General features: G+C 37.2%; 1 protein-coding gene and 1 pseudogene across 1 annotated transcript in view; both read right to left on the bottom strand.

Annotated features, from left to right (window-relative positions):
- SYT16 (synaptotagmin 16) overlaps window positions 1-22,001 on the bottom strand; it is a 284,745-nt gene that overhangs the window by 226,201 nt on the left and 36,543 nt on the right. The window lies entirely within an intron of this gene.
- On the bottom strand, window positions 6,805-21,019 carry LOC101043832 (adenylyltransferase and sulfurtransferase MOCS3-like; annotated as a pseudogene).

A 22,001-nucleotide genomic window follows, 5' to 3' on the forward strand; every position in this document is an offset into this window, starting at 1 on the left:
ATACTCTAAAGCAGGCATCCCCAAACTTTTTACACAGGGGGCCAGTTCACTGTCCCTCAGACCGTTGGAGGGCCACCACATACTGTGCTCCTCTCACTGACCACCAATGAAAGAGGTGCCCCTTCCTGAAGTGCGGCGGGGGGCCGGATAAATGGCCTCAGGGGGCCACATGTGGCCCGCGGGCCGTAGTTTGGGGACGCCTGCTCTAAAGCCATAACACTGATATCAGGTGACGTACAGAGAACACCTCATCAATTTTGAGCAATGCTTCTCAAACTGTAATCTGCTTATGAATCTCATGCCAATTGTGCCAAAACGTAGACTGGTTTAGTAGGCCTAAAATTCCACAGCTCTAACAAGCTCCCAGGTGATGCCAGGCTACTCCACAACTGCACTGTGCATAGCAAGGTTTTCAGTGCTCAAGTAACTATTCCAATGGCTCCAGAATAAAACTGGCCCAGAGAGAAAAAAATTTAGTGTGTTCTCTTTCCATTTTCTGGATCTCAACTCCTCTACTTTTCCTTTTAATTTTATATTTAGAATAACCAGACTCTAACGTGGCGACACATTCCATCATTTGGCACATGCCTCACACAAAATGGAAAATTTCTTATGTGCAAAGTTTTAGAAGATGTTTTTTAAAAAAAAGATCTTGCTTCATTGGTTCTGAAAATGTTCAAGTCTATAAAACTAGCCTATTTAATACAAGAGCCATTTAGACTTTCAGTTTGGATATTACCGAGAAAATTGTCTATTTTATGGTCGCAAAGAATCTCATTTGGATAGACTCTTTTTTTTTTCAAATATAAATTAAAAGTATAAAGACTTATCTTTGAAGCACCATAATGCCTAGGCATAAAGGTGTGACGACACAAAAAAGAAATATTATCTGTACCTTGTCTGCTGTAAAAATATATTGTGTATGTACAGTTGCTCCTCAGTATATACAAGGAATTGGTTCTAGGACCCATCACCCTCTGCATATATCAAAATCCACATACACTCGAGTCCTGAAGTAGGTCTTGTGGAACCTACCCATACAAAAAGTCAGCCCTCCAGATATGTGGCTTTAGCATATATCCCTGTAAATACTATTTGGTGGGAAAACATCCATGCATGAGTGGATTCACACCATCCAAGCCCACATTGTTCAAGGGTCAACTGTATTTCCCTGTCTCACTTTCCTCTCCTGTACTTCATAGAGTTTTCCATAGCAATGTCTTTAAAAGGGACTGTCCCTTGTCAACATGAACAAAATTGTTTTGCAAAATACAAGGCAACTAGAGTTCATAGCCACCATCCTCTATAAAGCTGGTGCCATCAGCAACTCTTTCCCACAAATTCATCTCCAAGATTAGCCATCATATTTTTCTGAGAATCAATGCAATTACTGAAGGCAGAATATATTCTTCATTACTTAAAACACTGACAACTCCTCACTAAACACATCCAGAATTTCATAATACATAACAAAATTTTCAAAGGCCCACCATCCCATTTTAATACCTCTAGAGACAACTGCAATTACTTACGGTTTTCAAGAAGGCCACAGGGTAGAGGAAGGCATCATCCTACTTTTAGATATCATAACATGTAGTTCTGTTGTTTATATGATAATGGATAGCTTAGACTAATGATCGGAATAAAAAATGATTCAGTAATTGGGGACATTTTGGCACTCTTGTGAATAGTCACCATTTGGGGTGTTACACATGGATTCTCTTCCCACTTTGCTCACTTTGTACCTCCCCTACTCATGTAAGAAAAGGATTTTTAGAATTAAAAAATGCATCTAAATTGGGCTATGAATAAATGTTATTCAAAAAAATATTTGTTTTCAGGTGAATATTCTGAAAAATGTCCATGGCCACTGGACCTGGGCAGTAAGCACGAAAGAAGGGGTCAATGGCAGCCAGGGCTCTGGTGGAAAGACAGTAGGAGAAAAAGGAAAGGTTTGTGAAGAAGCCAGGCAAACCCAGCATGACAGAAAAAAGCCTGAGATGAACCAGGAAAAAGTGCCTATCTATCCTCTTATCCCATTTCATTCCTGATTGGTTGTGGCATGGGGGTTTCTCTTCAGATAATGGGATAAGCCTATAACCCTTTCAGGGAAAGAGTTATACCTTTTCAAGCAAGGACACTGCGAGTTTGCAATAGCAAACATCACGGCCCATTTGAGATTATATACTTACATTTCACAGGTTTTTACAACTCATGGGCTCTCTTTTCCCAAGAAGGCTCTATCTACAAATCAATATTTCAGTTGGCCCATTCTCAGTAAAACAATGACCCCTGAGCTGGGCGTGGTGGCTCACACCTTTAATCCCAGTATTTTGGGAGGCCAAGGCAGGTGGATCTCAAGGTCAGGAGTTGAGACCAGCCTGGTCAACGTGGTGAAACCCTGTCTCTACTAAAGATACAAAAAATTAGCCAAGCATGGTGGCACATGCCTATAATCCCAGCTAGTAGGAAGGCTGAGGCAGGAGAATCGCCTGAACTCAGGAGGCGAAGGTTGCAGTGAGCCGAAATTGCACCATTGCACTCTAGCCTGGGTGACAGGGCAAGACTGCATCTCAAAACAACAACAACAACAACAAAAATAAGAAAATTGAACCTTCTTTAACAAATGATTGCCTTTTATGAAAAAATCAAACAGATAAGGCTAATAAATTTGCTTTTGGATATATCCTATATATGAATTCAATGTTTTAGTATGAGTCTCATCTGTTTTCTTCTTAAAATCAAATTCTTACAATTGTAACTGCTTACCAAGAAAGATTAATGAAACATTTTTACCAAAGTGTAAACAATTTATGCAACACAGTCAATAGAGATTGAATTATGCATCCAAACAGACTAGAGCTAACTCCCCACCCTGAAAGAGAATAAAACAAGAGAAACCATGAGCTGTGATGAGGGCAGTTAAACCAAGGTCTGTATCTCCCAAAGCACAAAACAGAGTAGAGAGAATTCTATACCGGATGTGTCCTGGGCCTCAGCAGCCCAATGCCTTTCTACTCAGTTCCTCTTCTCAGTTACCATGAAAATAATGCACAAGAAATTGTCTTCTCTTGAGAAGAAACGGGAAGGGGCAGGAAAAGCACAGTGAAGAGTTGAGACTGCTGAGACCCAGTTAAATTCAGGTGAACTAATGCAGGGAGATAGCAAACATGTTTCAAATCAAGACTTATCTTCAAATTGGCTGTATTAACAACTTTTAAATATAGATAAGCCAGCCACAGATATGATAATATATTAAGGGGGAAAACTGTAAATAATCCAGATATCCAAAAATAAAGGAAGACCTAGCATAAAAAAGATAAATATTTAAGATGATTGATATCTCAATTACCCTGACTTGATCTTTACAGATTATATGACAGTATCGAAATATTATATTTACTCTAAAACATATGTACATCTATTATGTATGTGTTGGGTTATTCATTATGCATCAATCAATGCTATAGGACAATATGTCAAATGTTTATAATTGTTTTAAAATGAGGGTATGAAGCTGCATACATAGTGTGATTGAAACCATTAATAACTACTATTTACTGAACATTTCCCCTTTTATTTCCAATCTCTGCTACAATATTGCAAGGAAAGTAAAATTGTCCATACATTTTATAGGTAAGAAAATGAGTCTTAAAGAGGGTAATATTCTCAAGATAAAAAAGATTAAATATGGAACATCGATAATAAATTGTAGGGTCAAATAACTCCAAAGACTCATTTTACTAACGATATTGCCTAAAAGCTTTTTTATTGACCAAAAAAAGTTTACTTTTTATTGTTTACTAACAATATTGCCTAAAAACTTTTTTATTGACAAAAAAGACTGAAAGAAAATATGCTATAATACTTTATAGAATGGCATTTATATCCTTTAAGATATTGTGTGTAATGTGGTATTGTTTTATAATTATTGTAGTTTCATGTGGAAAAGTTAGTTAAGGAATCCAGCTCTGATCATAATATAGTAATAAGGATTAAATTTATCTTTCTGCCTTAAATAACTACAACACTGGACAAAATATACAAAATAATGATTTTAAAGAAGCAGGAAAGCAGGCAATGCTAAGTGGTGATCCTTGAGAGAAAGAAAAAATGATTAAAGTGATCCCAACTCACTGCCTGGAGAGCATATCATGGGACAGGGAAGGGGAGCCCAAACAGACCCAGAACAGAGTCTTGCTAAGTTGAATAGAAGCAGATGGAGTTTGGGGAAATGATGGTGACTAGGATTTGTGTGGTAAAGAACTGCAGAAAAGACATTCACAGACAGAGTGCTCTGGAAATCTGCAGAGGATTTCCTTTGAGTCTTTGAGTACAGATCAGCACATGTGTATTAAGAAACTAACAAGGCCAGGGAAAGAACCACCAGAAAGGTACAATCAAAAAATCCCTAGAGCTTATAAAAAGCTGGGAATAATTTATGTTCTCACCAGCCAGTGTGTAAAAAAAAATGTTAATATACAGAGTATAAAATGGAATGCTTAAAGGCTGATTGCCTCAGTAGTAGGGCCAAATTAGCAGTAGATTACAGGATGATTTGTACCCACCTAAAAAGGCTTAAAAGCAAGTTTCAACAAAACTAGATGAATTCAAGCTGGCTTAACTGCCTTCCAGAATATAACCAAAAATACTTAAAGAAATAAAATGAACCGCTATCCAACAATATAAAATTCACAATATATAACATCCAACCAAAAATTAGCAGGCAGGCAAAAAAGAAAAATCTGCAGTGGGAGTCGGAGGGATTCAATAACTAGAAACACACCTAGTAATGACAGAGATTATAGAATTATTAGGCAAGGCAGTTAAAACAGCTATTATAAATGTACTCCAAAAAAGCATATTGAGAACAGAACTGGAAGATAAAAACAGATATAAATCAAATTTATGGAGATGAATAATACAATAACCGAGATGTAAAATACACTGATGAGATTAACAAGATTAGGCATTGTAGAAGAGTAAGGGACATGAAGATACTGCAATAAAACCTAGCCAAAATAAAACACACAGAGAAAAAAGACCTTTTAAGAAAAGAGATTCAAAAACAGACAACATTATGTGTCCTACCATACATATAACTGGAGTCTCAGAGAAGAGAAGTGTAGCAAAAATATTTGAAGAAACAATTGACCAAAAATTTTACCAATAGGAAGAAAATTATAAACCCATATATGTATGGGTTTATAACAAATTAGCAGACTGGGTGGCTTAAACAGCAAATATTTATTTCTCACAGTTCTGGGGGGTGGTAAGTCCAAGTTTAAGGCACTAAAAGATTAGGGTCTCTTTAGAGCCTGCCCCTAGGTTTACAGACTTCATCTTCTCTTGGTAATCTCACATGGCAGAGAGCAAAAAAAGAGAAAGCAAACTCTCTCATGTCTCTTATTATAAAGAGACTAATCCCATTCATGAGGGATCCAATCTCTTGACCTAATTATCTCCCAAAGCTTTCACCTACAAATGCCATCACATCGGGCATTAGGCTTCAACAGGTGAGTTGTGGAGATGCAAGCATTTAGTCCATAGCAGTTGGGTGTAAAACATATGTGGCAGTAAAATGTATGACAACAACACAAAGACCAAGAGAGAACAAATAGAAGTATACAATTTTAAGCTTCTTAAAATATGTGGGAAGCACTATAATGTTATTTGAAAGTAGATGGTGATAAATGTAAAAGTTATACTGTAAACTCAATAGCAACCATTGAACAACAAAAAAAGAACTAATAAGCAACAAAAAGCCTAAAATACGTTAATAAATTTTCATTTAATCCAAAAGAAGGTAGGAAACAAAGCAAAAAGAACAAAGAACAGATAAGACAAACAGAAAACAAATAAAAAAATGGTAGGTTTAAATCCAACCATAATCACCTTCAATGGAAATAGTATAAACTCACCAACTGAAAAACAGATTAGAAAACTGGATAAAAGAACAATACTCAACTATGTATGCTATCTACAAGAAATACACTTTAAGTAAAAAGACAGAATTATTGCAAGTAAAAAAGATAGAAAAAAGATATACCACAATAAAACTAATCAAAATAAAAATGAGTGGCTATACTAAGTTTAAATTTCAGAATTAAAAAAATTACTAAAGAAAAGGATCATTTCATAATGATAAAGGGATCAAGTCATCAGGAGTACATAGCAATCTTGAATGTTTATTCAGATAATTAAAAACTTCAAAATGCATTAAGCAAATGCTGATGGAATTAGAAGGATAAATGTATAAACTATTCATAAGTATTATTGGGTATTTTGATACCAGAACCTCAATAATTGGTTGAAAAAGTAGACAGAAATTCAATAAGGACATAAAACACTAGAAAAATATTATCAATAAAATTAATCAGCATTTATAGAACAACCAACAAAAGCAAAATAAGTATTCTTATAAAGTGCACGTGGGACAATTACCTAGACCATAATCTGGGCAACAAAGCAAGTCTCAACGCATTTAAAAGGAATTATCACATACAAATGTTGTTGAAGCAGAGTTAAATAAGAAAGCAATAAAAAAAAAGGTTTCTAGACAGTTCCCCCAAATATTTGGAAACTAAATACATACTTATAATTATCCCATGATTGAAAGAAGTCAAAGGGAAATTTTAAAATTTTTTGAAATGAATAAAAATGAAGACAAAATATGCCAAAATTTATGCAATGTAGCAAAAGCAGTCCTTATATTATAAACATACAAAGATTTAAAATCAATGCTTCCATTTTAAGAAATTTGACCAAAAAAAAGAGCAAAATATAACAAAGTAAGCCCATGAAAGGAAAAAATAAAGATAAAAGCAAAAATCAAAGAAATATTTTTAATAACAGAAAAAAATGAAACAAAATGTTATTTCTTTGGGGAAAAAACAAATACAATTGATAAACCTCTAGTCACACTGATAAAGATAAAAAAGAGAGAAGGCACCATTCTCAGAAAGGAGAGAAAGGACATCTCTTCAAATCCTAGAGACATTAAAAGGCTAACTGGAATAATTATGAACAACATTACGCCAATAAACTTGAAAGTTAATGAAATGGGCAAGTTTCTTGAAACACATATATTATCAAAGCTACTCAAGAAGAAACAAACCACAAAAATAGCCTAATATCTATTAAAGAAACTGAATGTGTAGCTTTTTTAAAAAAGCCTCCAGGACCAGATAACCTCACTAAGAAATTACAGTAAACATTTTAAGACAAAATATCAGCTTTTCCAAACACTTCAAAAAATGGAAGATTAGGAAATAGCTCCCAATTCATTCTATGAGGTCAAAATTATCTTGAAATCAAAACTAGGGAAAAACTATAAGGAAAAGTTATCTTAATTTTTATTTTTAATTATGTGTACATTATAGTTTTACATATTTATGGGGTTCCTGTGATGTTTTGATACAGAAATACAATTTTTAATTACCAAATCAGGGTAATTGAGGTATCCATCACCTCAAGCCTATAGCATTTCTTTGTGTTAGGAACATTCCAATTCCACTCTTTTGGTTATTTAAAAATATACAATAAATTATTGTTCACTAGCATCACCCTATTGTGCTACTCAATACTAGAAGTTATTCATTCTAACTGTATTTTTATACCCATTAACTATCCCCACTTTATGGCCCCCTTGACACTACCCTTCAGACTCTGGCAACTATTATTCTACTCTCCACTTAAGCAAAGAAAATTTAGAACAATATTTTTCATGAACAAGAATATAGACACACAAAAATCTTAAAATTTATCCAAAGAAACTCAACATAAAAGAGATAATACATAAGACCAAGTGGAGTTTATTCCAATAATACAAGACTGGTTCAACATTCAAAACTCAATGTAATTCAACATATTAACAGACCAGTCAAAGAAAACCATATGATCTTCTCAACAGATGCAGAAAAAGCACTTGGCAAAATTCAACATCTATTTTTGATCAAAACTTTCAGCAAACTAGGAATAGAAGGAAACTGCCTCAACTTTTTAAAGAACGTCTATGAAAAATCTACAAGCAACAGCAGACTTAATCGTAAAAGACTAAATGCTTTCCCCCAAGACTGGGAGCAAGGTCATCCTTTTCAACAGTACACAGTTGTTAAACCACTCCCTAAGTCTTTCAAATTTTTTATGCTGATGTAAATAATATTGTTTTCTATTGTAAATAGTAACATATTTTTATCGTAAATAATATTGTCTTAAGTTTAATTGCTAGTATATAAAAAAATTTATATATTTTGCCTTGCATGTTGTTAGACTCATTTATTAATTCTAGTAGCTTTTATGTAGATTCTAATTCATAGTTCAGAGTATATGGGTCTTCTGGATGTTGGGTATAGAGGAAATTCACTGAAGACAAACTAGCAAAATTCTCATAAACCACACGAGGAAATGAGTCACTGTGAGATTGAATCAGCAAATAAAGAGTTTTACTTCTTCCTTTTCTACCAATATGCCGTTTATTTCTTTTTCTTGGCAAATTTTAATGTGCAAACAAGAAAATCCAGGGAGAATTTATTCATAGAAAATGACGAGTTAATTCTAAAATTTACATGGAAATAAAATGACCTAGATTACCTAAAACAGGATTTTTTTTAAATGTGGAAGAATTTACACTACTTGATTTCAACACTTATTATACATAAACCTACAGTAATCGAAGCAGTGTGATATTAGCATAAAGACAGACATATAAATCAATGAAAGAGAACAGAGACTCCAGAAATAACCTCAAACGTATATAAATAATTTTCAAGAAAAATGCCTAGGTAATGCAACTGAGAAAGGATAATCTTCAACAAGTGCTGTAAAAATAATTAGATGTGCATATGAAAAAAAATGATCCTAGACCCTTAGCTCACAATGTAAGCAAAAATATAAAATGCATCACAGATCCAAATTTAATATCTAAAACTATAAAGCTTCCAGGAAAAAAACAATGGAGAAAATTCTTTTGACTTTGGATTAGGCAAAGATTTCTCATGACGAACACAGAAGGCACTAAATACAAAAGAAAAAACAATAATTGGATTTTATCAAAATTTAAAATTTTTACTGTTTAAAGCATGCTGTTAGAAAAATTAAAAGGTAAGCCACAGACTACAGGAGAATATCTGTAAAACATATATCTGAAAAAGAACTTGCAGGCACACTAAAGAACCCTCATATTGTAATAATAAGACAAACATAATTTTTAAGTGAACAAAAGATTTGAACACACACATTACCAAAGAAGAGGTATAGAAGTCAAATAAGCATATGAGAAGATGTCAACATAATTAGGCACTGGAAAAATGCAAATTAAAACCAACATGAGAGAACGTCTTATAACCATGAGAATGACTAAAATAAAAATAAATTGACAATATCAAGTATTATAGAGGTTGTAAAGCAACTGGAAATGCCATACTCTGCTGGGAAGAATACATAATGGTACAGCCACCATGGAAAACCTTTTGGCAATTATTTTTTCCTTTCTCACCCACCCCACTCTTCCTTTTTTGGCAGTTTTTTTTTTTTTTTTTGTGGAGCTAAATGTGTGTACATCTGCCATATAACGCAGCAAGTCAACCCCTAGGTATTTACCCAAGAAAAATTAAAGCATATATTCACACAAATACTTATACATGAGTATTCATAACATTTTGGGGTTTTTCTTCAGACTACAGAGGTGGTTCCTTTTATTTTGGTAAACCTTAAAGATCTCATTTTGATACTCATTCAAAATACCAAATAGAAAGACCCACTTTCTGAATAATTAAAACAATTTACATTTTAAACATGTGTTTCTGTAGGATGTATTCTATCATCTGAAATATTAATAAGAGCCAAGCATTTCTTAACTAAACAGTAAAGTGATCCTAAGTATTTAATCTTGATAAGACTACCTTTACTGCACCTTAATTCCAGGTATAAAATGATTTAGAGAGCATTTTGACTGGGGAAAGTAAAAAATAAGGACAGGTAAATGATCTGCAGTTTAAAATACAAAATCCTGTCACGTTACATCTCACATGTTTAGAACACCTTCCATGTGCTGAAAAAAAACAATGGCTCTCAGAAACAGTATAATCTAATAATAAGTCATCCAATACATAACAATTTTTAAAACTCCTTATAAAAAAGGAGTCCGTGTATTTACAGATACCGTAGAATCCCTGGCTCCTATGTATATTACTGAAAAATGCAAAAAAATATATCTTTGAGGTATTATGGAAATCCAAATCTTTCCCATCAGACTATACCAGTCACCTTAGTACTGTGGAAATGTTCCATCGATTTTGGAGCCCAGGCCATGAGGCCCCCCACAACATCCCAAACTGTTAAAGAGTCTAACCCTTGAGCTGCTGCTAAGTATTGGAGAATCATCACAGCTTTCTGTGATTCATTTCCTAGTATGCAAATCACATAAATATGGAGAGCAGCCCTTTCTTGTGTGCTCGGCCTCCCTTCCCAGATTGCTTCTCCTAAGAGTTTCAGGCTCTCCGCATCCCTGTGTTCCAAATGTTTCAGAGGGATGTATAGGCCATGAGGCAAACGACAGATGTCCACCCCACCTGAGGCCTGATGTCCAGCAACAGGTGGGGTGCCCCAGAATCCGGAAGTGGCTTATAGTCGGTGACAGAAACACGCTCCTCTGGGCTCAGTAACTGCAGGGAGTGGCATTTTATCGGTGGCTGAGGAACCACAGAAGGCTTCATAGTCCAGCAGATCGGTCACGGTGGGCCATTCTCTGCAAGCCGCACAGTCGGGCCTGTGGCTCTGCAGCCAAATACAGCGGAAATGCCCTCTTGTGGCATCAAAGAGAAACAGGCTGCCTCTGTAAGAGGAGCCCCGACTCACAGCGATTACCAGCACTTCCAAGGCCCACGACACCCGGCAGCCCACCGTCCGCGCAGTTGGTCAGTCTCCGCTGGGGGTGGCTGCTGGGGGAAATCGCAGCGATGGCAAGGCCCACAGTCATGGTGGTAGACTGTGATTTGGCCCTCGACGTGCAAGGCACTGGCTGGTACTAGCCGCCAACCCGCCAGCACGCATGCGTCATGAACCAGGTAATACCAGCGGCCGACCCGCCAGCACGCATGCGTCATGAACCAGGTATGAACCAGGTAGCGAGTGCGCGTGTTGTGGGTGGTTGGCCACATCGTATCTGCGGGCCAGGTTCAAGGCAGTGGCTGGCGTAAGGGCCTGAGTGGAGGGCACACATTCCACCACCGAATTAGCAAGGCAACCGAAAAGGCCTTAGCCTGGCCAGCCGGTGCCTCGCCATGCAGCCCTTGGCTGGCCAGGCTGCTCGTCTCCACCACGTCATAGTCCGCAAGGCCAAGGCAGCCCACGCCGGCCATTACCAAGTACTGTGACAGTGGACGGCCAAACCAAGGCAGGCCATGACTAGCATGGACACGGTCACCAGGCGCAGCTGTCCTTGTACGCCCAGCTCGGGCCACAGTAGCTGCCGGCTACAGCACAGAATCTCCTTTCGGGACAGAAAGGCCTTCGGAGGCAGCGGCGACACACAACGGAACCAGCAGTTCTGGGTGCGGTTTCTGCTCCGCCAAAAGGACCGCTGCCCGCTTCCGCTGCAGGGAATTCAGTTCCTCCTCATGTTGGGCAACTTCAGCCTGTAAGGCGAGTACCTCCTCCCGGGTCATAACGGTTTCCTTCGTAATAGTCAAAAATTGGAAACAACCCCAAGTCTACCAATTGGTGAGTAGATAAACTGTGGTCTATTCATACAAAAGTATATTCTTCCACATAAAAAAGAACAAATTACGAGAACAGTCCACTCAATTTTGAAGAAGAATAAAGTTGGAGGACTGATAACTACCCAACTTCAAGACATGCTATAAAACTACAGACAATGTTAGCATTGGTGAAAGAATAAATTGATCAATGGAATATAACAGAGAGCCAGGAATTAGACCCACATACGAACAGTCAGCTGATGGTCGACAAAGGATCAAAGGCAATACAGTGGAGCAAAGAGTCTTTTCAACAATTGGTGCTGGAACAACAGGGTATTCATTGATAGGCAAAAAAAAAGAAAAAAAAATCTAGACAGACATTTCACCCTTCACAAAAATTTACTCAGAATGGATCACAGCCTTAAACGTAAAACACTAAACTAAAAAACCCTAGAAGATAACATAGGAGAAAATCTAGATGATCTGGATTTGGTGATGATTTTTTAGATGCAGCACCAAAAGCACAATCCACAGAAGAAAGAATTCATAAGCTGGACTTTATTAAAATTAAATATTTCTGCTCTATGAAAGACAAAGTCAAGTGAATAGACTGGAATAAGATATTTGCAAAACACTGTCCGATAAAGAACTGTTATCTGAAATACACAAAGAACTCTTAAAACTCAGCAGTACGAACACAAACAACCTGATTGAAAAATGGGCCATAGAACTTTACAAATACGCCACTAAAGAAGATGCGCAGATGGCAAATAAGCATGTAAAAAGATGTTCCACATTATATGTTGTCAAGAAAAGGCAAATTAAAACAACAATGAGATACACACTTTTAAGAATGGCCAAAATTCACAACACTGACAACACCAAATGCTGGAAAGGATGTGGAACAATATGAGCTCTCATTCACTGCTGGTGGGAATGCAAAATGGTACAACCACTTTGGAAGACAGTTTGGAAGTTTCTTACCAAACTAAACACACTTTTACCATACCAGCAATCATTCTCCTTAGTATTTATCCAAAGGAGTTGAAAATATATGTCCACCCAAAAATTGCACATGAATGTTTATAGCAGCTTTATTCATAATTGACAAAACTTGGAAGCAACCAAGATATCCTTCAGTAGGTAAATGGATAACAAACTGTGGTAAAGCTAGACAGTAGAACATTATTTGGTGCTAAAAAGAAATAAGCTATCAACCCATGACAAGCCATGGAGGAAATTTAAATGCATATTACAAAGTGAAAGAAGCCAACCTGAAAAGGCTACATATTGTATGATTCCAACCATATGACATTATGGAAAAGACAAAAACTGTGGAGGCAGTAAAAATATCAGTGATTGCCAGGGGCTAGAAAGGATAGAAGAATGAATGGGCAGAGCACAGAAGATATTGAGGGCAGTGAAACTACTCTGTATGATACTATAATGATGAATGCATATCACTATACATTTGTCCAAACTCAGAGAATGGACAACACCAAGAGTGAACCCTAATGTGAACTCTGGACCCTGGATGATGATAATGTGCCAAGGTAGGTTCATCAGTGGTAACAAATGTATCAGTCTAGTGGGAGATGCTGATAATGAAGAAGGCTGTACATGTGTAGCGACAGGGCATAGGTGGGAAATCCCTGTACCTACCCTTCAATTTTAGTGTGAATCTAAAATACGTCTACTTTTTAAAAGAGTATATAAACATTGATGCACACAAGAACAATTATGACTCTCCAAAGCATTAAGTGAAAGAAGCCAGACACAAAAGATGACATATGATATGATCCCATCTATACAAAATTTTAGAGAATACAAAACTATTGTAATGGAAAGAAGATCACTGGTTTCCAGTGTCCAGCGGGTAGGAGGGGAGATTGACAGCACAGGGGCACAAGGGAAACTTTTAGCATGAGAGAAATGTTTTATGAGTAAGGTGGTAGTTTCAAAGCTATACATTTGTCAAAATTTATAGGATGGTACACTTGAAATTGGTGAATTTTACATGCAAATTACACTTTAATAAAGCTATAAGAATAGAATAAAGCACACAAACCTCACTTTATTGCGTTTCATTTTATTGTGCTTTTCAAATACTGGTTTTTTTTACAAATTGAAAGTTTGTAGCAACCCTACACCAAGCAAGTCTATCAGCACTATTTTTCCAATGTATGTGCTCATTTTATGACTCTGTGGCAGCATTTTTTAGCAATAAATTATATTTAACCAATGTATGTATTTTTTAGATAAACATAAGTTTTATATGCACTAAGAAAGCAAAACATTTGTGTGACTCACTTTATTGAAATACTTGCTTCATTGCAATAGGCTGGAACTGAATCCCCAGTATCTCCAAGATACGCCTACAAAAGAGTACTATCAAACAGGCTGTGCATGGTGGCTCACACATGTAATCCCAGCACTTTTGGAGGCTGACATGAGCAGACTGCTTGAGCCCAGGAGTTTGAGACCAGCCTGGGCAACATGCGAAAACCCCGTTTCTACAAAAAATATAAAAATAAGCCAGGCGTTGTGGCACATGCCTGCAGTTCCAGCTACATGGGGGTCTGAAGAAAGAGCCTGAACCCAAGAGATCAAGGCTGCAGTGAGTCATGTTTACACTGCACTCTAGCCTAGGCAACAGAGTGAGACGCTGTCTCGAAACAAACAGAAAGGATATTATCAAACAGAACAGTAAAAGGCATCTGTGATTCAGCCATCCAGATATTGCCACAGTTAAGACTTCTGTGCATTAAAATGTTTATATTTTTACCAAAAATATTTGTAAATTTTGTAATTTAATTTTGCAAATTGGTAAGCTTTTCTCACTTAACATATCCTGAACATTTCTGTGTCCATAAAGATATATATATAAAATAATTCATTCAGATTCTTTCCCAGTTGGTGAGCACTGTTGTGATGAATCTCATTATCAGGAATCCCACTCTCCGATCACCACCTTCCACAATTCTAGTTCACTCCTTCCTGGTCCTACATTCCAACTCTAGCAAACTTAATTCTTCCTGGTCCTAGATTCTGTCAATCCTACCACTTTCTTCACTGCCTCTCACCCTCCTCATCACTTTCTTCTTCCCCCAGCTTAAAATGCTATGGTCAGTCTCTGTACACCTCACTTGAATACTTCCTAAACGCTTGCATCTTCCCACTGCATTAAACCCACTTAGCAAAACTACACTCTGATAAAATCCAACACTGCCTATATCAACACAGCTAAACAAGGCTGGATGAAAACACTCTTGAACCAAATAGCCTCACATGAGATTCATGACCGCTAGTCTCAGGTGGATCCTCAATGCAGTGAAGCAATCTTTCTACTTTTCCCTTCTCCATTTTCTCCTACTCTCTTGGCCCAGTGCCTCTTAAACTATGTGTTTTGAGGACTAGATGTTTTTATTTCCAATCCATTATAGTCCAATACTTTTTTAAAATACAGTAAAAATGTTATAGCAATGTCACGTGCTATTAAAGTTTCTAAAAGCTTACCCTCACTTTCTGTATGCATCTCCTGGCAAACCAGTAACCAAGAGCTCCCCAACTGGCCACTTTGTGTGCTGCAATCCTAGATGACAGATCTCAAACTGCCAGCACCTCCCCACCTCATTCACTCTCAGTTGATCACCTTGCTCCCTCCTTCACTAAAAAGGAATGAAAGACCATCAGTTCTTACTGAGATGCAAATGATGTTTACAAAGATTATTACTATACTCCTATAATTGTTTCTCTGCTGCTTTGCAAAAAAATGAAAAATAAAAATAAATCACACCAAAACGAATACAGACTAGAATGGTTTGTTGCTGGTGTTTAGAAAGAAGCAGTTCTGGCAAAGTAGGTCTGCTACTTGTAGCAAACAGTACACATAAAACTTCTGTGCAATCTAGAGTGACTTTTTCCAAAGACTGTTAACTGTTTCAAGGTGGAACCATTGGAACTTACTGAACCACAGTGGAAAAGACAACTATTTAGCCTAACTAAGGTGAGGGGTACTATATATTTCCATGGCAACTGTACATGGGTACATGGACAAGGTCTGTCATCTTTTTAGAGACTTGTTTTATATGCTCCCGACCTTGTCCCCATCTTTTTGTTTTCTTTTGAATGTACTTTTCAAAAAAAAGAATTATCAAATTATTTCAACCTTAGAACCTTAAGATGCCTCCAGATGGATTTATGTTAGTCCTTAGGGTGTCAATGTTTTGCTGCTTATTTAAATACAGTTTGGTTGGAGCCCCAAGCATGCAAATGTCCTCCCCACACTTTTCAGATGCCTTCATCTTCCTGTGAGCACCTGAGCTAGGAATCTCAGGTGACTTAATTTGGTTTTCCAGTGCTGAAGGGGCTACATTGTCTGGGGTGTATACCCAGGTGTTCACCGTCTGGCAACAGGAAAATTTAGGACACAGACACACATATGGAGTTTAAGAGTGGAGGTTTAATAAGCAGAAGAAAAGAGAAAGAAAAACAGTTCTCTCTATTGAGAGACAGGGTTCTTCCAAGCGGAAAAGATGGTCTGGCTATGGATGTACCTGATTTTACAATCCAGCTTGAGGAGGTGGTGTCTGATTTAGGTAGGCCTCACAGATTGGTTTGATCAAGTATGATGTTTACATAGCACACGCAAAAGCTAGTCACCTCACCTTAACCTTATTATGCTAGTGAACTCTCCATGTCTGGCACCATTTTGTCTGCTCTTTACTGTACACATGGCTGGCAGCTAAGGGAAGATGGAGCCAACATGTCTAGTCCCTAGTTGCTGCCCGCATTCACCAGTGCAAGCTCCCAGCTTGGCTGTGTATGTCTGCAGCTTGACTTTACAGGCTGCTCTTTGTTAGATAATGATTTGGAACTGCTTTTCATTAAAAAGAAAAGCCTTACCGAGGACTCCCATACCCTGTCTGCCTAACTGATTTCTTCTTAACTCCTGTATCAGTGCCTACTCTATTGAAAAATTAGGTTTTCATTCTTGAGAAGAAATTTATGGAAGAGTACGTTTCCTATCACAAGTTTACTTGCAAATTTTTTAATTTAATTTCCTTGGTACGACTTAGGCCAAGTAATTATGAAGATTTTTTTTTCCTGGGTATTTCAGAAAGGCTATGAAGTTGGAACAGGCAAATCCTGGGTATGGAAGCTTTTAATTTGTCTACCTCATTTTTTACTTTTTGTAGTCATAGTCTCTGCTTTCTTATTTTAAGACCACTGAAGTATTCCAGGCCCTGTCTTAAACTTAAGAGTTGATGTATTGGTGGGAAGAACTGAATGTTCAAGATTATTTCCTTATTCCACTTTTTTGTAATCTCCTTTTGTACAAATAATAATATTGAGCATATGAATTACTGTTGCTCTAATGATTTAACAAGAAAGGAGAAAGAAAGATCCCAACTTATGGGCAGAGAAGTCTTTCCCTGTATGTGGGAGGTCCGGATTGAAAGGAAGACCTAAGACCACCAAGTTTTATCTCTTAAGTTGTTGCACCTTGACTTTGGGATTCCCCATTTTTTTCTTTTTCTTTTTCTTTTTTTTTTTTAATCCAAGTTGTGCTTTTCCTTCTGGAATTGTAAGTGAACACAACAATACTACCTGCTTACACTGTAAAGTGGATACTGTTACAGAGAACACAGCAGTGGCTTTCTCACTGTTGAGATGATAATGTCTTGTGAATGCATGATCCACAGAGGAAATCCTGTAATTGTACCACTGATGCTGTCTGCTGAAAAATAAATTTTGAATGTTTTTCCCCATGTCAAAAAAAACAATCAGAAGGGACCAAACTTCCTTTCCATATATTCTTTCTTCCCTTTTATTAGAGATGAATTGTTTGTGATTCCATCTCAGGTCAAATCCTCCATTTATGTACAGATTCCAGCCTCTAATCAACTCAAAGATACTGTTCCATCAGTTCTTTCTCTCCTGCGTCAAAGATTTTTCCCTTTCTACTGAATTATTCCCATCAGTGTACATGCTATTATTTCTCCAATCTTAAGAAAAAAATCTCTTGCTCCCACTTCCCCTCCAGCCTCTTGATTCCACTCTCCTTTAGTACTGTCTATATACTCTTTCCTGGTCCTCTTCCTTAGCCAACTCCAACCAGGCTTACCCCACCACTCCATTACATTGATTTCTCAAGGTCAATAGGGAAATCCACTTTGTAAAATCTGGCAGTCAGCTGTCAGTCTTTGAAGCAGATATTTTCTATGGTCTATGTCACATTCCCTGGGCCCACCTCTGATTTCAGCCAAAGCTGCAGAAGGTTCTACGCTCACCAGCAGCATTCCTTAACAGGCATCCACCTCACCTCTCTCTACTTTCTGCCTCAAGGTTTCATTCACAGGAGCTTGCAAAGCCCAGAAGTAGAAAAGAGTTAACACTCTCAAGAAAACCCTCAACCAACAGGGGACCAGACACATGGCCCAGCTTCCCATTTTCTGAGCAGAAAATAGTGGTTGGTGCTTTATATCCTTCTTAAATGTCTCAGTGGAGCTGACCCCACAGTCTACAGCAACCATCTCAGTAACACACCCTTTACTGGCTTTCTTATTCCGCTGTCTCACTTCCCTGCTCTCTCATTCCAGTTCCTGGGATCATCTCTGAAATAAATACTTTGTCCACCATTTCTGCCTTGGAGAACCCAAACTAAGATGATCCTCATTTAACTTATCAACCACATTTGACATGGCTGATCATTATCTTTCTTGAAACAGTTTTTTTTTTTTTTTTTTTTTTTTTTTTTTTTTTTTTTTTTTTTGGCTTCTAGGATAGTAAATACTGTGTGTTTCCTCCGATCTCACTGACTGCTCCTTCTCATCCCTGCTAGTTTTTCCTCCCTTAACTCTGGATCATTGGCCACATGTCTTTCATGCCTAGGCTTACTCCATTGGTGATGTCAAATCACAGTGTTAAACATCACCCAAATGCTGATGACTCCCATATTTCTATCTTAAGCCCAGATCTTTCCCCTGATCTTTAGGCTCCAACACCTAACTGCTTATTCAGTATCTCCAATGGGATGTTTAATAGACATCTCCGACTTAGTGTTCCCAAAACAAAATTCCTGATCTCCACTCCTCCCGGACCCTCACCCGCCCAAACTCACTCCCTCCACAGTCTTCCCTTCTAAATTTATGGTATCTCCTGCCCTCCAGTTCCTCAGGGCAAAAACTTTAGAATGATCTTCAATATCTCTCATACTCCATATTCAGTCTATCTGCAAATCCTGTCCATTCTATTCTCAAAATAGTATGTATGTATTTATTAAATAGTATACGTGCATATATATAAAATATTATGTTGGAGATAAATGTGTATATGTCTCCAAAATCTGACTATTCTCAGCATTTCCACTGCTACTCTCCTGCTGCCCTCATCTGTTGTCTACATTCTACCTAACTGGTGCTACTGTCACCCATCTTTATTGTCAAAGCGGCAGCCAGAGCAATCCTGTTAAAATGTATGAGTTCTATCATATTGCTTCTGTTATCAAAACTCTTCATAGCTTCAAATCTCATTCAAAGTAAAATCCAAAGCCTTCCCACCAGTTTCCAGGGACCATCACATCACATCTGGCTTCTCTAATCTCCCTCCTCCTGCACTCCCTTCCACTCACTCTGCTCCAGGTGGGGTAACCCCCAACCATTCCTCGACCACACCACAGACACTCCTGACTCCTCCTTTTTATATCTCTTTGCAAACATTGTTTGAGTGGGAAGATATAAAATTCACATGTTAATTTTAAATGTCACTTGTCAGAGTCTTTTCTTCAGCTGTGTCAGTTTAGATTTATTTAAACCACTCAGGTTTATTGCTAAAGGACTGGACCCTCATTCATGGGTCTGTTGGATTTTGCTCCCAAAAAATGAAGAAGTAGAAAAACTTTGCCTGGGCATTATAAATGATAAATAAATAACAACATAACTGCAACTCTACTCTTAAGGTAAATTATTTTTTCATAATAGTTTCTAGTAGCTTAATAGTCATCCTATTAAATACATACACAGATGGTCCCCAAATTAGGATGGTTCAACTCAAGATTTTTTTCAACATTACAGTGGTGTGAAAGCAACATGTATCCAGTAGAAACCGTGCTTTAAGTACCCTAAAACCATCCTGTTTCTCACTTTCAATATTCAATAAATTACATGAGATATTCAATAATTCATTATAAATATAGGTTTTGTGCTAGATGAGTTTGCTAACTCTAGGCCAATATAAGTGTTATGAGCATATTTAAGGTAGAGTAGGCTAACCTATGATGTTTGGCAGGTTATGTGTATTAAACACATTTTCCACTGATAATATTTTCAACTTATGATGGGTTTATACACAACCCCATCATAAGTCAAAGAGAATCTGTATACCTCTGTAGTTCCATGTAAAATTATAGTCTAATTAATCCACCAATAGGCGCAAGGTAAGTTTGTTCCTTTAACCTTGCTTAGGAAATTAACTTGGAATCAGATAGCATTAAATAGATTCTGAAAATGTAAACATGCCTTAAGTCACCTATTGACTTGAAGGACTCTTTCTTTGATTTATAGTTAATGAATTATAAAAAGAGACAACTTTCTGGACATCAAGCTAATAATCAATAAATTTATCTCAGTCCTTGTAGATAAAGAACTCATATAACCTTGCTTCCCCATTTCCTACACAAGTAAATGTGATGAGAGAAAAACCTAAGATGCTAGATTTTCACTAATATGAGACAAGCAAAAGAATAAGCCCACAAGTCCTTTCCTATATATAGGCAGGGTGGGAGTGATGGAGATATCCACTGTGCATTCCATGGGCTAAGCAAGTGGGGAAAAAAAGAATAAGCAACAGTTTTTATAAACTTAGGTAAGTGTGGAGAAAAGCACACTGCAGAAAACTGCTGCTCCATATGAATGTATACACACATGTATACACACGATAGAATAACCACGAGTGATGCATATGTTTCTAGGGAGGCAATCGATGTTGGGTTCCTCTCTTTCCTCACTTTGCTAAATTGGTCAAAGGAGTCCAAGGAAACCAGTTTTCTCCCTAAACAAACGCACAAGAAGGACTCCCAGATGGGCTGACTTTCTGGGTTGGCAAACCAAAGCAGTGACATTATAAACATTGAACATGTGAAAAAAAGGAAAGGCACAAGCAAAAGCCAATCCACTTACTATTTCTTACTAGAGTAATAGTGACAAGGGCCTCCAAGAGAGGTATAATCCAAGCACGCGCACGCATGTATGTGTGTGTATGTGTGTGTGTGTGTGTGTGTATTTATAGTATAATTTTTAAAACTAGGTAAATTCAGTATTAAAAAATTAGGAAATGCCAAAAGAGATTTTAAAAATCAATAAAATATATTTTAAATTTTTTCATTCAACAAATTAGCCCCTTTTGAAAAAAGTGGCAAAAGTACATTATTTACAAGATAATCACTAGATATATAAATACCTTAATTCACAGTGGTGTGATCTAGAACTCAAGTTTAAAGTTGCATAATGAATACTAATGATTTCTTTCAATCTTACAAATATATCTGTACCTATATATATATATATATGTGTATATGTGCATATGTGTGGGTACATATACATCAGGGGTGTGTAGTGTGTGTGTGTCTGTGTGTGTATGTACCAACCTAATATATGTAGGCTAAAGTAAGTGTTCTGAGCATATTTAAAGTACGGTAGGCTAAACTATGATGTTTGTAGGTTATGTGTATTATGTGTACACATTTTCAATTTACAGTATCCATATGCATGTATATATAAACACATTTAGACATTAGATCAAAAGTCCAAATTTTATATCCTTGATGAATAAGATGTCCATGAGAAATCCTAATAATTCCAAAGGTAATCACAGACTGAAAGACCTCCAGTAATAAATTGTGATCCCACTACTACTTCCCTGGGAAGCTCCTTAAAAACTGATTCATTCCCTGTGCCTGAGTTTCTCCATTTGCAACATGTAAGTGTCTTCGTTCATTCAAGCTGCTGTAACAAAAGGCCATATGCTGGTGGCTTAAAAACAATAACAATTTATTTCTCACAGTTATGGAGACTGAAAAGCTCCAAGATCAAAGTGCCAGCAGATATACTCTCTGGTGAAGTTCTGTTTCCTGGTTCATAGATGGTACCTTCTCCCTGTGTCGAAGGTACCAAGAAGATAGTAGAAGGAGCAAACGAGCTTCTTTAGCCCTATTTTATGAGGGTACCACTCCAATTTATGAGGCTACTGCCTTCATGACCTTATCACCTCCCATAGGCTCCACCTCCTAATGCCATCACCTTG

Source organism: Saimiri boliviensis, chromosome 2 (assembly GCF_048565385.1).
Source record: "Saimiri boliviensis isolate mSaiBol1 chromosome 2, mSaiBol1.pri, whole genome shotgun sequence".
In the NCBI taxonomy this organism is placed as follows: domain Eukaryota; kingdom Metazoa; phylum Chordata; class Mammalia; order Primates; family Cebidae; genus Saimiri; species Saimiri boliviensis.